Source organism: Python bivittatus, unplaced genomic scaffold (genome assembly GCF_059951505.1).
Source record: "Python bivittatus isolate LINGU-HERP-01145 unplaced genomic scaffold, Pbiv_v1 ctg000190_np1212, whole genome shotgun sequence".
Classification (NCBI taxonomy): domain Eukaryota; kingdom Metazoa; phylum Chordata; class Lepidosauria; order Squamata; family Pythonidae; genus Python; species Python bivittatus.
In genome coordinates this window covers 2,180,687-2,198,608 of record NW_028277042.1, presented here as the reverse complement: position 1 = coordinate 2,198,608, position 17,922 = coordinate 2,180,687, and the positions used below count along the sequence as shown (strand labels likewise).

The window sequence follows — 17,922 nt, the reverse complement described above, 5'->3', positions numbered from 1 at the left end:
AAAATGAACATCTCTTTAAGCGATTGGGTTTAGTAGGTCATGCGAAGCCAGCCGGTGTGGCCCAGCCCTGAGATTGGCAGGGTTTGTAAAACTGTAAACCCAGTTGTTATGGCCCACATTTGAAAGGGTTTTGATGCCCACGAATTCGCAATCAAGACTTCCCCAGGCAAGGGGATCTCCATGGATGGAGCTCATTCAGACAATCAAGTTACACTGACAATGACAAAGACAACTCTGGGGTAAACCCCCAGAAGGATTTCAACACCACCCAGTTGGAGGGAGGGGGTCTCGAGAGGATTAAAAGGGACTCCGATCCACCTTCCCTTTCGGGAGCTCTAGACTAGCGAAGGCGTGTCGCGCTTGGAAGACCTTGGCACCCAGGGCCAGCTCGGGGTCCCTAGGGGCTGGGCACAGCAGGGTCTCCAGCAGTGTCCGGTTCCTTCCGAAGGGTTGTGTTGCAGTTTCTCGAGTCGCTTGGTCTGTGGCCTCCAAGGAGGGAAGGGACCTGTCCACCCCTGAGGCCCGGAGGGAAGGTGGTTGTTGGAGCCCCGCTGGTCTTCTTCTGCCCCCCCCCACCTCAAGGCAGCTCCGTTTTTTCCTCTTCTGAGGCAATGCCCGGAAGCAGATCCCAGGAATAAGGGGAAAATCTCTTGGATTTGCCTCTACCCGAGCAGGGTTACTCCCTGGAATGAGAAATTGGGATCCAGTTTACTTTTCAAACTGGAACCAAACTTTGGGCGCCCTTCCCTGCACCAGATGGGGCTGGTCTTCCCCTCCAAAGACCCTAACACTTTGACCCTCCGATTCCCCGCTCCCTCTCCCCAATTTCTGTTGGGGGGAGAGTCTCAAATGCTCTGAAATATCCCAGTTTAACAGAGCCCCCAAAGTCACCTTTCTGTATTTCAGCAACTTGGTGCTGAAAGAAGCCTTACGCTCAGTTTTGATATGAAAATGAATTTTGGGGCTCAGTTGTATTACGTAAGTATGAGTCCTTAATTCTCAGAATATAGCCTGCTATCTGTCTTCTTTCCTTCCTTCCTTCCTTCCTTCCTTCCTTCCTTCCTTCCTTCCTTCCTTCCTTCCTTCCTTCCTTCCTTCCTTCCTTCCTTCCTTCTCTGTCCTATATCTATCTATCTATCTATCTATCTATCTATCTATCTATCTATCTATCTATCTATCTATCTATCTATCTTTTATTACTTGTCATTCTTCTATCTCTTTATCTGGCTATCTATACCTATATCTATATGTCAGGGAAAAAACCACGTTAAACACGGGAGGCAGACACACCATAAAACAAGTCACTTCAGAGTTCTAAGTTCTACCAAAACTTTATTGAAAATAAAATTCAGCATAAAAATAAATGCAATCACAACGTACAAGGTACTTACACGTTGCAATGCCGGCCTGCTTGCCTGAGCCGTCAAACTGACAGCTCGTTCAAGAGGTGCCATTTACCTGGTTGCTATCCTTTTTATTCCGTTAAAACACAAACCACATTATGACGATCAGATCATTCCCAGAACAGATGTCGACACGTGTCGTGTCGGTGCTCTTTCCTTAGCCCTTCTGTTCTCGTCAACAAATTTGTAATTTCCTTCAGCTTGTAAATTCCTCTTATTTCCCATAAATGCCCCCACAGGTCATATTTCAGTTATCTTGGCCTTATTAAATGCACTCAAACTTACATTAAAACATATAAAAAGGCTACTAATAATTTTCCCCTCACATATATCTATATCTATATATCTTATAACTGTATGTCTATATTATAACTATCTGGCTGTGTGTGAATATATGTATAATTTGATGAAAGTAGTTTTTAATCAGCATTAGCAATTCTTTTATCATTTGGGTTTTTTAAAACATTTCGCTCCACCTCTAGGGACTTTTCGTGTCCACATAACTCCAGGCAGGGCGTTTGGCATTTGTTGGGTGGTCATAATAAGCTGCGTGGATGCACCTCGTAGAAGGCTGCTGAATATCCCCAACAAGGTAATAAAAATAAATAAATAAAGCAGTGCATGTTTTAAAAAGCTAGAAGGAATCTCCCTTTCCCCACCTCATCTGAGGTCTCTTTTATTAGCCTGTCGCTGAAAAGGAAAAAGGCTGGAGCCGAGGGGGGTCCGCCCGCAGCGGGGAGAAAGAACAGGGGGGAGAGAGATCTGCAAAAAGTGCTGGATTGGGAAGGTTGCAGTCAAGAGCAGTGACCGGGGAGCAGTAGAGGATGAAGGACTCGGTGCCTGCGGTCCGATTCTGCGAGTGCAGCCTCGTCTCTCTGGATTCGGATCGAGGCCGTTTATATGGGGTAATTCGGAGGGAGCAGAGCGCTCCTTCTCAAGACCGGACTCCGGTGAAGCGGGGCTGGGTGCTGTCCTTCCCTCTCGCCTGCGAAGCTCCAGGGGGTTGGAGGCGGCTCGTGAAGGAGGAACGGGACTGGAGATGTTCTGCAAAAATAAACGCAAAAAGAAAAGAGCTTTGTCAGAAGTGGGATTCGAACCCACGCCTCCAGGGGAGACTGCGACCTGAACGCAGCGCCTTAGACCGCTCGGCCATCCTGACTGGCTGCGTAATAGGCTTTTTTCCTTCCTACAAGAGATTTCCAAAGCAGGCTGCTGACGCCCATACTCACTGCGGCTTTTGCGCAGGCGCAGTTGAGCGCTCATTGGTGCGATTAATATCCCTCCTGCTGGGTTTTGCTATAAAGATCACAGGCAGCGGGTTCGCTGCGGCAGGAAAGGGCTCGACGGTGTCCTCTGGGTCTTAGCGCCCACCATAATATAAAACGTGCTGTGCTTCTCTTCAACCCGCATCCGGCTGTTCGTTTGCAAAGACGCACTTAAAAAATGGGGGAAGCTTCAATCGCTCCGTCGTGCCCGCCATCTTGACTTTTTTGACCATACCTTGCAGACCCCCCCGCACATGAAACTGACCCTGCTTACTATTTTTTTCTCGTTATAAATATTAATACATTACTGTATATTGTTTCAAGACAATGATATGTGTACAGTATTGATTAAAATTGTTCACATTCTACCGTTTAGATAACTCGGAGTATTGGAAATAAAGAAAAGAGAAAGAAATATTCTATCAATATTAATTACAATTTAGAATATTGATATTCCAAGCATAAAATTGACTTTTTCATACAAAACTGAGTATAATGTTAGAAATAAGAAACTGCCACAATATACATCAAAGTGTTGTACAATGAAGGTTTCTGTCTTGAGCTGATCACTTAATATTGAAGTCTGCACTGTATAATTGCTGTAATATAGAGATTTAATATAGATATATAAAACATGTTGATAAAAGAAAAAAATAGATCAACAAAACAAATTTAACAAAAACTAAAATACCAAAAAATATTTAAAAAGAAAAAAAGAAAGAGAAAGGAAAAAGAAAATTGAGTTTTCTGACTCCCCCCTTTTTATACAGCTGAAAACTTGCAATATTTGTGGACATTTAGGCCCCCTTAGAAGCCAAACTGTAGGTGATTATATTTGCTGTGCTGTGTGATGTGTTGTATGTATGGGGAGCGTTCTTGCTTAAATCTGATTAAACTTCCACTGTGCATATATGCTGTTAGTTTTGCCATTGCTGCCTATTCTCCAAGTTTAAGTTCCCAATCAGATATTGTCGGAATTGTATCTTTCTTCCAGGGTTGAGCAAAATTTATTGTCACTGCTGTAAGCATATATCTCATCCTGCTTACATATTATTATTGATCATCCAAGGTCAACCGGGGCTGCTTCCTGCTTTGCTACTGAAAGGCAGGCAGCAGGCCTTAAAGTGTCCCACCGAGGAGCAAGAGTCCTTCTGTCCATGCTTGTCATAAGTCTTTGCCAGCTGCCTGAACGGAAAGGGATTTTTCCCCCCAAACACAAATCCAACAGGATTTTCTTTAACAAGATTTATTAAGGTGAAAAGGAATGGTGGTACAAGAAGTCAACAAGTGAGCTAATATTTGGTTTAGAATCAACGTATCACTACATATGTTTGGGACAAATCTTTCTCAGCTTTTGGCCTCCCAGCCTTACCTCTAATCGTGGCTCCTGTTAACTGGCTTTGCTTCACACAAAGGTATTTGTAGTATTTCCTCCTAGAGAGGTGTTATTATCCCCATATCAATTTTTTTTTTTTTTTGCCCTGTGATGTCCTAAAGTTAATATGGAACATCATTCCCCCCAAGGTGAGATTAGCCCTGATCCTATTAGCCTTCCAGAAATCTCTTAAAATTTTCCAGCAGACTTGTGGATCCCATGGAAATACAGTAGGAAGCCTGCAAGAGGGTTACATTGTGGTAGGATGTTGGTTCATTCTCCTGCAGCCTTATTTATATTTATGTTTAATTGTTTTTTATGGTTGTTTTAGACTTGTTTTTAACTGTTTGTTTTATTGTATGCCACCCAGAGTCACATTTGTGAGATGGGAGGCTATATAAATTTGATAAATATATAATAAATTAATATGCATGAAAGTGGCCTGCTATACTCTACCTGTCTCCATCAGATGACAGCACCTAACCAACTTTGGCTGATCTTGAAAAGCAAGCTAAGGGCTTGGATGGCAGTAGGCTAGGCAGTTCAGAAATTCAAAAGAAATGAGGGGAATAACGTAAAAGCTGCCAAATTTCAAAAGCATCTAAAGGAAAACCTGGAAGTTTAGCAAGGGTGGCTCTAATCAGACACCACCAGCTGTAAGCCACAGATGGCTTTTCAGAAAAAGATGTAGAATCTCCTTGGAATACATAAGCCTCTGTGTTTGCCCCTCAGGAACAGCCCCCAGAAGAAAATTGCCAATTAAGACTTGAGAAGATTATTCTTCTTGGGGTCAGAAAAAGAGAAATTGAACAATATCACCACTGTGAATGCACCAGGGCCTCCTTATCAAGCCACAATCTTGGGGAAAAGTGATTGATGGATCATATACCATCAAGCTGGTGTTGACTGTTAGCAACCACATAGACAGACCTTCTCCAGGATAGTCTATCCCCAACCTGGTCCTTCAGGTCTTCCAATGGTGCACCCATCGCCTCTCTGAGTCCGTCCACCTTGCTGCTGGTCGTCGTCTTCTCTTTCCTTCCACCTTTCCCAGCATTAAAGCTGGGTCTTTGCATTATGTGTCCAAACTAGATAGATAGATAGATAGATAGATAGATAGATAGATAGATAGATAGGGATGGATGGATGGATGGATGGATGGATGGACGGACAGACGGACGGACGGACAGACGGACAGAGAGAGAGAGAGAGAAAGACTGATTAGATGTACCATTAATTGGAGACTGCATGGATAGACCTTTTCCAGGATGATGGGTCCCCAACCTGGTCTTCTAATAACCCATTGCCACTGTAACTGAGTCTATACACCTTGCTGCTGGTCGTCCTCTTCTCCTTCCTTCCACTTTTTCCAGTATTATGGACCTCAAGAGAGCTGGACCTTTGCATTATGTGTCCATGACAGACAGACAGGCAAGACAGATAGGTGACGTATCATCAGTTGGAGACCACTTGGATAGACCTTCCCCATGACAATCTGCTCCTTCAGGTCTTCCAACAGTGAACCCATCACCACTGTAATTGAGTCTATCCAACTTGCTGCTGGTCCTCCTTCTCTTTCCTTCCACTTTTCTCAGCATTAGACCCTTTTCCAGAGAGCTGCTGGGTCTTTGCATAATGTGTCCAAAGTAGGATAATTTGAGCCTGGTCATTTGTACCTCGAGTGACAACTCTGAGTTGGTTTATTCATGATCCATTTGCTTGCTTTGCTGTCTGTGGTATTCTGAGAATACCTCAGGGGTTTTCTCCAACACAAAGGTTGAAAATTGTCAATACTCTTTCTATCTTGCTTCTTCAAAGTCCAACTTTCACTTCCAGAGAGTGTCCCAGGAACAACACCATTGCCTGCACTGATCTGACGGCAGTAGTAATAAAGACATGGCCACAGGAGGGCAATGTTACCTGCAGAATTTAGCCCAGCTGAAACAAGAGCATTGTCATTTTCTGCTTCATATAAAGTACAAATCTTATTGCTGTTTAGACTATATTGAAAGAGGGACTGCTGGATATTTGCTGTCCCCCCCCCCCCCGCCCCAGGGTTGCCAATTTCTTGTATGTCCCTTAAACTGGCATTCCGTAAACTGATCCTTTTGGAAAAATGTAATTCTATCCACAATAGGTTCCACCCCAGTATTCTGTGCAGACTAAGCTCCATATCTTAGCAGTTAACTTCACCTAAGAATGATCCCACATCCACTCTCTGGCACTGTTAGATAGTGATGGGAAGGGATGTTGATTTGAAGCCATGACCATCATCCTAGAAGGACCTAGATCCAGATTAATGGTCTTAAGTTCCAGGAGGGCAGATTTTGGCTGAATGCTAGGCAAACTGTCCTAAAAGTAACAGCAGTTCAACAATGGAAGCAAGGACCAACAGAAATGGTAGGGTCCCCTTCCCCAAATGCATTTGATCCTGGAGCTAAGGGTGGTCTGTCCATCCAGGAACCTCTTTCCTATCATCTTTGGTGCTCCAGACTTGGAACATTGGTCTTAAATTCTAAGAAGGCAGATTCCAACTGAAAGTTCCTAATGGGAGGAGCATTTCAAGAACAGGAGCAATCTTATGGCTGGCCTGCTGAGAAGAAAAAGCTGCTTTTTGGCTGATACGGTTCCTGAAGTCTCTAGGAAGAAAGCCAAGTATTGTTATTTTTCTTAGGAGATTAATGATTTAGAACCTCTGTTAGAACACACCTGATGCCGTTAGGTTTATCCTTCTTAATGCCATACATAAGACTAAAAATTAAAAAAAAAATCTGAACTTTGTATCTAAATCTATATCTAAAGATCTTGATGTTTTATCATTGTGTTAGATATCTAATTTCACTTCCCTTCTTTTATTTTTCCATCTTCCCTTTTTCTTTTGGACTGATCTTACTTTGCAATTTATTTAGTTATTAGATTTATATCCTCCCTTCATTTTTGTACAACTCCAGGCAGGGTACATAATGGCCCCTTTTCCTCTCTGTCCCCCAAACAACAACCCTGTGAGGTGGGTTGGGCTGAGAGAGAAGCACTGCCCCAAAGTCAGCCAGCCAGTTTTTGTGCCTAAAGGAGGACTGGAACTCATGGTCTCCTGCTTTCTAGTCCACCATCTTAAGCACGTTGCATTATAACCTTAACATTAGTATTTGGCCTCGGATCACCAGTAAAGTTCAATCAATCAAGCTGAGGCCAGACAGCCATTTGTTGGGGGTGAGCACATATGTCTGGAGGGCACCAGGTTGGGGAAGGCGAACCTTCACAAGCCGTATGGCTCTATACCTAGAAGAGGAAGTCAGAATTTGTTTTAGCTGGCCTGAAAAGCAGCACTTTACGAGCATTTGGCCAACCTCTGCTGATCTTGAAATGTCAACAATCGTGACTGTCGAACTTAAGTCCCTCTTAAATGAGATGGGGAAGGCTGGTATCAGCAGAGGCAGATAAAATGGCAGGATTGGGGCCAGATTCAAAGCCATCAACTCCGTTCTCCTCTCTGGCAGGTCAGTTTGCTCCATCCGAGCTATGGCAAACTTTGACCTGGGATTTTCCCACTGAAGGGTGATTTGGCGATTTCATGAGAAAAGGAAACCTGTGAGCTAAATCAACACTTCCTGCCCTTTTTATTTGGGTGACTAATCTTCTAGGCTCAGGGCACTTTCCCTGATGTGGAGAAAGTGCCATTTGCTGAGAGCTTAGGCAGATCTGCCCTTTCTGCCTTGGCCCATCACCAGTCCGGGCCACTTCCTGGTGGCAGAAATGGATGACCGCCTCCTCCCACTCACATCTGGCCCTCTGTAAAAGCCCCCTGCCCGCCCCCTGCCCCCATTTTCAAGCTTCGATTCCAAACTGCTGCTTTCTATCCTAAGCTGTCGTAAGGTCTCCAGTGCTTTCTTTTGATCTAGGGGCAGCCTAGTTTGTTTGTTTGTTTGTTTATTTATTTATCAAATTTATATGGCCGACTCTGGGTGGCATACAATAAAACTGGCTATTAAAACCGAATACAAAAACCAATTAAAACAATTAAATAATTAACATAAGTAAAAATAAGATTGTGAGAGGGTTAAGATGTGCAACCAATGTGCGGGCTCCCTGCTGCCAGAGGGTCCCAGGACTGATGAAAAGCACATTCTGAGGGCTTTCTGGAAGGCCGTAAGGGTTGGGGCTAATCTCACCTCAGGGGGAGTGATGTTCCAGAGGGCGGACGCCGCAGCAGAGAAGGCTTGAATCCTGGGTCCCGTCAATGGAACTCCCTAGGAGACGGGACCTGCAACGTGCCTCTCCTGCCGGACCTGATGGGACAGGTAGAAGTAATCATGCAGAGGCGGTCCCTTAGATAACCTGGCCCTGTGGCATGAAGGGCTTTACAGGTCAAAACCAGCACCCTGAATTGGACCTGGAAGCAAACTGGCAACCAATGCAGCTCATGGAGCAGAGGTGTAATGTATCCTTCTAGGAACACCCATAATTACCCATGCTGCTGCATTTTGCACCAGCTGAAATTTCTGGATACTCTTCAAGGGCAGCCCTATGTAGAGCAAATTTCAGTACCCCATTCACAAGATGACCAGGGTGTAACTGTGAGGAGAGCCTCATGATCCAGGAATGGCCACAACTGGTACACAACACGAAGTTGCGCAAAGGCTCTCCTGGCCATGACTGCCACCTGCTCCTCGAGCAGGAGTCATGAGTCCAGAAGGACCCCCAGATTGTCCACTGGGTGTGCTTGGGCCAGTGCAACTCCATCCAGTAGCAAAGATGGTAAAGTCCCAGAATCAGAAGGCCCTAGAACCCAAAGCCACTCAGTCTTGCCAGGGTTCAGCTGAAGCCTGCTGTTCCCCGTTCAGACCCCCGCAGCCTCCAGGCACTGGGACAGGACGTCAACAGCTTCCCTTCGTTCGCCAGGGGTGGAGAGGTACAGTTGTGTATCGTCAGCATACTGATGATACCTCACCCCATGACGACAGATGATCTCCCCCAGTGATTTTATGTAGATGTTCATCAGGAGTGGAAAGAGCACTGAACTCTGTGGCACCCCACACAGTAGGGGCCAAGAGCAGGACCTCTCACTCCCAATCAACACTGACTGGTATCAGCCCCATAGGAGGGAAGTAAACCAGCACAATACAGTGTCGCCTGCTCCCAGTCCCTGAAGCCAATCCAGAAGGATACCATGGTTGATGGTATCGAAAGCTGCCAAGGTCAAGGAGAGCCAGGATGGATATACTACCCCCATCTGCTCCTGCCAGAGATCATCCAAAAATGTGACCAATGGTGTTTCTGTCCCATGTCCAGGCCTGAATCCTGACTGAAAGGGGTCCTAATAATCCACTTCATCCTTTGAAGCTGCTGCACAACCACCTTCTGCACAACCTTCCCTAAAAAAGGGAGGTTGGACACTGGTTGAAAGTTGTTCAGTGTGGTGGGATCCAGCAATGGCTTTTTGAGGAGGGACCAATGCCTCCCTCTCTCAAGGGTGAATTCACCACTGCTAGAACCCACCCACATGTCATCCCCTGCAATGGTAGGCTGACACCCCCTGGCCAGCCTTGGCCAACCAGGAGGGGCATGGGTGTAAAGAGCAGGTGGCCAAGCTCACAGTCCTAAGGACCCTTTCCACTTCCTCAGGCCCAACAGGTTCAAACTGTTCTCAGATAAGAGGACAAGACTGTGCTCCAGGCATCTCCACAGGACCTGCACCAAGACTGGAGTCTTGAGAACTGGGAACAAATTTGAGCAATTTTGTCCAACAGATGCACTAAACATTCCTCTGCACAGTCTTGTAGGGGAAACTTCAGCCCGCCCCCCTGGCCCAAAAGGGCTTAGGTCACTCAGAAGGCTGATGGACGGCAATCTGCAGATGCAATAAGGGTGGAGAAGTATTGTCACTTCACCACCCTTACCGCCACAAGGTAGGCCTTAATAGCAGCTCTAACCGGTATTCGGTCGAGTTCATCCTTTGTTGACCTCCAGCAATGCTCTAGATATCTCTTCTCCCATTTCATCTCCCTCAGCTCCTCCATAAACCATGGAGAGTGACAGGATCCACAGGAAGGAAGAGGTCACCTGGGCACAATCCAAGTGTTCCAAGTGATAGATTAAGACCTCCGCCGGACTGTGCAGCAGACCATCAGGAATAACCCCCAGCTTCCTCTGGAACCCTTGCGGGTCCATCAGTCACTGAAGTCAGACCAGTCAAATAGGTCCAGCCAGTTGCAAGTGTCTGCAACACCTAGCCAACCCCCGCCCTCCAGCCATGTGTAGTCATCTTGCTCTTTCACCCTGGTCAGCAGCTGCCATTTTTCTATAATATTGCAGTTGATGGACCATCAAGTCAAAGAACTTTGGGTGTGTCAGGCACCAGTTCAGAAGTACAGTTGCAAGAATATTTTTTTTAAAGTTAGCACTTCTTGTAACTCCTCCCTCCCCAGCTACAGCTACCACTTGTCCTGCAGAAATGCAGCCAACCAGTAGATGGCAGAAAAGAGTAGGTTTTGTGGCCTTCTTAGAAACCACCTAGTGTATATATAGATTTTGTCTACCTAACAAGGATCAGTTCCTAGGTAAATTCAGATATGTTCCTTTGTGGGTGGGAATATATATACATGTTCTTATTCTAGATCTAGCTATTAAATACATCACCTGCTGTCCTCCAGATGTGCCAGATTTGAATTCCCCAGAATCCCTAGCAAGCATGGCCAATAGCTAAGGACTCTGGGAACTGAAGATTGACACATCTGAAGGGCATCAGGTTGGGTAAAGTAGCCCTACACCAACAAACAGTGATTATACTGACCCTGTGGTTGCTTAAAGTTCTCTGCACTTCCTCAGAGGCTCACTGTGTTGGCTTAACACTGGCTTTTAAGTGATGTTTTCAGCTGCCCCAAGTGACTATCAGGGGTTCTTCATTTCTCAGGAGGGTTCCTGCTTTCTCTCAATTACAGGGGGCCATAAAATGAGATATGGATTGAAAAACATGAAGAAGGAGGGAGTTTTCTCCTCCACAGTAAGCCGTGACCCCCCAGTGAGGTTCATGAACAGTGGCAGATTCAGGACAGACCAGAGGAAGCAGCTTTTTGAACAATCTATTATTAAACCAAGGAAGTTGCTATTGCAAGAAAGGGACATCCCTGGCAGTGGCTGCCATCTTGACTTTTTAAACCAACCTCCCCCCTGCCCCCTGGTCTCCTGGGAAAGCTCCTCCAAGATATAGAAATAGGACAAAACAAATGAAAAGCAAATGAGGCTATCAACAGCTATTTGTTGGAACAGGCACAAAGGATCTCTCAGAATTCACCAGTATCTTGGGTTCAGAAAAATCGGGTAACAATTTCCTTGAACTGCTACAGAAGTAGGAGAAATTTTCCAGCAGTTTGACAAGGTCAGAATCCCCCCTTGGAGATGACCTTAGTACTTGTACCGGAAAAGCCTCCTGGGAGGAATTCCATGTTGGTGTCTTCTCCTGGTGTCAGTCCCACTAGGTAGGCCAGGCCAAGAAATCAACTCCACAGGAAAGCTAAAACTCCTTTTATTAAGATTGGGCTTAATAACAGCATCTTGCAAGTCGGATAGTGCCGTACCTCCACCGCCTTCTTATAGTTCAGTGAATCAAGGAGGTGTCTGTCTGAGTTGCTTCCAAATGTTATCTGGGTGTTGTGGACTTATTATGTTTTAACCCTCATCACCCTGGCAATGGATCTTGCATATCTCCATCAAGGTCATCCTCCTTGCTCTCCATACCTGGGAGTGAACTGTAGAAGTAATTGTGGTAAGAGAAGCTTCAAATTACTGGAAAGAAGATGTTACAATTAAAGTCCAGATACACGTATCTCTGAGCCATTTTGTACCTAAATACATGCACAATCACAACACCTCACCCACAAGAGTTTCACCAAAATTCTCTTCTTCTTCTTTGCAAGAAATAGGTCGAATAAAACAAGAACTACTGGAAAAAAGCATGATACTTTCTTTCTGCCAGACGCTATTAGTAATGATTGCTATTTATAATCTTCGTTATGGGAATCAGTATAGCTCTTAGAACAAACTGTTGGGGAACATGGGTGGGTTAATGATCATGACCTCCTAATGGAGTTCTCTGTGATATTTTGTAGACCACCGTGTGAACAGAATGCTGGACTAAATTGGTTTTGTGGCCTGATTTAGAATGACTCTACTTAAGCATGAGATGAGCTCTTCCCAGCCTTCTCCTTTCTGTAGGTTGATGCATCATAATCTCAAACTTTTGAGGACCAAACATAAATCAAGAGCCAGCAATATGGTGCCTCAGTGGCAACTGAAGGACCCCAACAGGAAAGTAAATCTCTCTCTCTCTCATCTCAAGCCCCATAGACAAGTGATTATATAAATTACATTAAATGTTTGGATCAGTTGCCATTTTCTTCTAAACACTTCCTTAATTGTTTGACCCATGACCTTTGAACATTCCTAAATACATAACATTTTCTCTGAAAAAAAAAATTAATACAGTTAATCAAACATATTGTGATTAGCTTATGGGGCCTGGCATTTGGTACACTCTGTATATATACTTTTTAAAAACAATTAGAGATATAATCAAAAACTTGTGAGCTCATAAAATGTCATGCAATCTTGCTCTTCTCCACTCTGAACTCTTGTGAGATTTTGGGAAAGAATTCCAAAACTCACTAAACTTCAAGTAAAGCTTCCAAAGTCTTGTGAAATTTGATGGTATGCAAGTTTTTGGCACATGCGCGCGCGCACACACACACACACACACACACCAGGGAGCCATTTATACTTCCTGTGGACTACGGTGGTGCTTGGACTACAGATGGGGAAACCATTGCTCATGCTGTTTTTCCAGTGCTGCTTGACAGAATAGAGATGTGACAATGCCCTGATTACCCAGAATTTCAGCAATCATATCCATGCTTGGGGATGATGAGAATGGAAGTCTGACACATATGGACGGCATTAGATCTGGGAAAGCTTGGTTAAACTGTTTCACATCTGCTTTGTCATGTTTCTTCTTGAACATCTTGGTTTTGCTCATAGAGGTTGGTCTGAAATGTTGGAAGCAGTTGGCTTAAAGCAGTGTTGTCCAAACTTGGCCACTTTAAGATGAGTGGACTTCAACTCCCAGAATTCCCCAGCCAGCATGGCTGGCTGGGGAATTCTGGGAGTTGAAGTCCACTCATCTTAAAGTGGCCAAGTTTGGACAACACTGGCTTAAAGTCACTCTTAGCAAGCATTCTTTGGAGCAGCTCATTTCAGGAGATGATTTGCCACTCAGTGCTGTAGAATAGTTTTCCCCATCCTGATTTCCTCCAGATGGGCATGAAATGTAGTTTTAGGAACTCTTCTGGCAGTGACCAAAAATCCACGGGCTTCCAAGGAAGTATATATTCTGTCAGGTTTATAAACTTCTCAGGTTGCGGCTGAATAGGTGGCCTGTGAAATTCCCTATATCCACTGTCATTCAAATTCCACTAGATCCAACTGAATTATGCTTGAAATACAGAAATACCTCAGGCAGCAGGAGAAGTTGCTCCAGCTTGTTTTGGTTTTGGAAGCAGAATTACACAATCCAGTTCTTTCAAATTGTTCTCCTTGGGCACTTTTACAAATGTGCAGAAGTCATTTGTTTTTTCTGGACAAGATGGTTCTTATCCCAGGGCCCAGACGGAAGTTAACAGGTTGCCCCAATACGATAGAATTTGAATAAGCAGAGATGTATGGGAACCAGCATGTCATTTGCAAAACCTAAGTTAAGAATAGCATTTTTTAAAGCCAGATACAATATTCTTCCATTAGCATTACTTCAAGGCAGGCATAAAAAAATCCCTATAGCTGAGCTCATTTGCCTATTTAGTGATTAGTTGAAACTATGAAACTATCTCATATGTATTATTACACTGTAAATTTTATAGGGACAGATGGGCTATTCATATTTTGCCCCTACAGATAAACTCCCAGGGAGACCAGATGAATTTTATCTGGATCATCTTCTTCAAGATTTAAAACCCTTCATTACTTGTGCAGTAGCCAAATTCTGCATTGCCGCAATGAAAATAAAGCAAAAATGGTTAAGCTCTTATTCCAGACATAACTTTTGGTTTGATATTTCTAACTTAATACATCATTGGGGGATATGTGTTTTATATCATAGCTATTATTTTTTTTAGAATTATTATTACTAAGGTAATTAATGTATTAATATGGCAATAGAGGAGTGAGTGTAATATCATTGTGGGATTTGTTTCTTAGTATATCGTTGTACCAATCTGTTTCACTCTGTTTTTGTTCTTTTAAATTTTCTGGTCCTTGACTGAATAAATATAATCAATCAGTCTTGTCCCGGGGATCAACTGAATGCTGGGAAACAGTGCCGGGAAAGAGATGCCAGGCAAAAAACTCAGAACTGGCAACCCAGCAGGCGCTTGACAGGTTCGCTGTATTGTTTATAGCAACGTTAATGAAATCTTGAACTGAGAGGAGCGAGCGCAACCATCAGGTCACTGCAGGGCCAAGAATAATGGAGTTGGCTTGCCTGGACAAGCACAGTTTCTGGCGTCTCTCAGAGATCAACAGAGCCCATAGTCTCGTCCCCAGCATGGCTGGCTGGGGAATTCTGGGAGTTGAAGTCCACACAGCTTAAAGCACCCAAGGTTGAGGAACACTGGTCTAGTCCACTATTGTGTTACATCATAATGTGCTTTGGTTAGTCCTGGCTTGCGTGAATGTAGCCATTCTGGTTTATAAACATAGATTATAACCCAGTATGTGTGGGTGACCCTACTTCCTTGGGATTTATACAACAAGCCATGATTAAAGCAAACCATGATTTAGGACACAGTGGCTGGATTTGAACAATACACTTCACTTGGTTACTGAACAAACATGTTGGTCTGAGTTCATTAAATTCAAACAACATGTTAGACTGGGCTAAAATGGGATAGGGCCATTTGTGGTTCAGCATTTGTGGAAATCATCCATTGTCTTAGCAGATTATGTCAACCAAGCTTTGGGACGGATTGCTTTGGGGAGCCACATGTAATTTTAGATCAGAAGTTGTGTTGTTTCCCTAGGTTTAAGATTTAGTGTGTTGTTTGAACCCAGCCCAACAGCTTGTTAACCCACAGAAAACACTAAGCAAGGTTAAAACTAATCAAGATTAGCAGGAGGAGATAGGAGGGACCTCTCCGTAAGGGCTCAGAATGCAATTCTGGAGGTTTTGTGCACTCAAAGTGGGACTTTGATACGGCTGTCCAGCTGTGCCCTGAAGGTGGGTAGAATCTGTTAGCTTCCAGGAGAGGTCAGTGAGTGGGAGTGGCGGGAGTGGGCGTGCGGTTCTGGCGCGCTGGGGGGTACAGTCACTCCCCAGCAGTTCCTCGGCCATTCTTGTTCCAAACTTTGCCCTGCTGATCGGAATTTTATTTTCTGAACACTATCTAGACTTGTCCCAGCAACGTACCTCCACACCCAGTTCCTGAAACCACCTGATTTCCAGCGAAGGATAAGTCAGAGGTCTACTTTTTATGTGGGATGAAAAGGGGTGTGTTTCTGATTGTTTTGTTCCTTACATTTGTCATTTTAATTGCCCTCCTCCCCCGCTCGTAGTAAAAGGAAATGTCCGAATGGGACGAGAATGGGATGAGTAGGCAAAGCCCAGTCCCGAAATCCAACCCTCCCCACTGCAACCACAGGGGCCTGATCAGTGGAGGTGTCTCCCACTAATCTCCGTTCAATCAGTCTGTGCTAAAGAATTCAGAGTTTGAAACCTTTAATATGGCCACGGATCAATATTTTGTGCAGTTCCATATCAAAGGTTATAAGATGCAAAAAAGGACTAAGAAGAACGCAAAGAGCAGGAGCATCAGCAGGGGGTGCCCAAGAAGCCAAGGTGATGTCTGCACCTGGACAACTGAATCACTGACTCTTTTTTTACGCAGGTTGCATGTGCAATGCACGCAAGAAAGGATCAGAGCTTTCTGGATAGACTGTTCCAGCCGTCGCCTTGACTTGAGGATACTTGGGGATCCACCAGCAGCTCTGGTGGGTGCTCGTCTTCTTTTGAAAAACACACCAATAATGGAGAAAAGAAATGCAAAAGAACTTTAATTGTATAAAACCCTGCAGAGTTTGTGCAATGAAATCAGGAAGGTTTTTTTTTTAAGCCATTGGGGTATTCCCTCACAGGAAGCAACTGAACAAGAAACTCTTTGGCACTGCAGAATTTTTTTCTGCTTATTGTTTAAAAGAAACTTGTTGAACTAGAAGGATGGTGCCAACTCTGAAGAATCTCCTAAGCACCCTCGCCTCCCACTTCCTTTTTTTTTTGGTCTGGATTCTTAGCCTCACCCTGTAATCTCTGTCTTTAGACTGGGAATCGGTGCCTCTCAGGGGGTGTAAATCTTTTGGGGGGGGTCCTCAAGCAATTCAGCCCCAGATCAGCTTGGTCTTGAGCAGTGTTTCTCAACCTTGGCAACTCTAAGATGGGTGGACTTCAACTCCCAGAATTCCCCAGCCAGCATGGCTGGCTGGGGAATTCTGGGAGTTGAAGTCCACCCATCTTACAGTTGCTAAGGTTGAGAAACACTGCTCTAGAGCATTGAATGAACCCATCCTCCCTGCTGTTTCATGCTGCCTCAGTTCATGCCGAATCCTGCTTCAGGAAGCTTAATTTCGGTTTGACACCCCACTGAAAATCCATAGATCGGTACCTCTCTCAAAAGTTGCAATTGGAAACTCTAAGGTACCTCACATCCACAAACCATGTTGAAAAAAAGGGCCCGGGCTTTGATCACATGGGCACAGATGCCATCTTGACTTTTTTGAACCCTCCCCCAGACTCCCCTTTTAAAGACATTTTTACCAAGGCTAGAAAGGTCCTGGCTTTGATCCAACAGGATGAAAATTAAAAAAAAAAACCAAATCCACTGGCAATCGTTTTTATTAGACGCCACCGGAAGCCTCTGCCCATTTGTGGGTTCTGTGGAAGGGTTGGGCATGCATAAGGAATGAAGAAACCGTCTGTGAGACTCATTTGCAGTTTCAAATTCCATTTGATGGGAGAAATGCCAGCTTTTGCCCAGAGTTGGGCAGTTTTGAAAGCAGGTTAGTTATTGTGGATGTACATCCTGGGTCTGCTTTCTTTGGCCTGGCTGAACCAGCTTCACAGTTATCTCAGCTCTGTGCCCTGAATCTGAAAAACCTGTTTGAGGGTAAAAAGGGGAGTAATGTGTGCTCTACAGCAGAGGAAAAGGTTCTTAAACTCCACTCTCTGCTTCCAGCCTCACATTTCTGGCCACAAGAGTGGAACAATGTTTCTTGCGTCCCCAAGAGAATGAAAATATCAATGCCTTATCCTATATCCACCCTATCATTTCCTTCCATTTTTATTATTTTATCATCTCACCTTTTTCTAAAAACCAGGGCTGGTTTGCACATTAATCCAAGGTGGGGTTGGTTGGTTGGTTTTTCAGCCATAACCTGAACTCACCCATTATGATTGCACCATAAAGAAGCCAGATCTTGTTTCTTTCCAAGCAAAATAGTTTAGAATGTTCTTGATTAGCATTATATATTCCTGGAGAAGATTAAAAAAAGTCAATAGAAGAGAGGATCTGTAGCTCAGGGTTGAACTGTGCCGTCCTTGACGCTCCCTGAGCTTGGTGGTTTCCCTGCAGATGTTTCATGACCGGACTAGGTTAACATCTTCAGTGCTAGTGAAGTGGGGTTTGCTGCCCTTATATACAGTAGCTTGCCCTGCCAGTGTTGGTGGGGTGTGGTTGTTCTCCCTAGTAGATCCTTGATTACGGCATTGTTTTCCGCTTGATTGTTTGTCTGGTGTTAATCCCTGCTTATCTGGGTGTAGGCTGCTGGAGAGGATGTGTTCTGGTCT

At 44.5% G+C, this 17,922-nt stretch overlaps 1 non-coding gene across 1 annotated transcript; it reads right to left on the bottom strand.

Annotated features, from left to right (window-relative positions):
- Positions 1–2,479: 2,479 nt before the first annotated feature.
- TRNAL-CAG (transfer RNA leucine (anticodon CAG)) lies at positions 2,480–2,562 on the bottom strand. Its single transcript has one exon. It is a non-coding gene; the product is annotated as a tRNA-Leu (tRNA).
- Between the last annotated feature and the right edge of the window lie 15,360 nt (positions 2,563–17,922).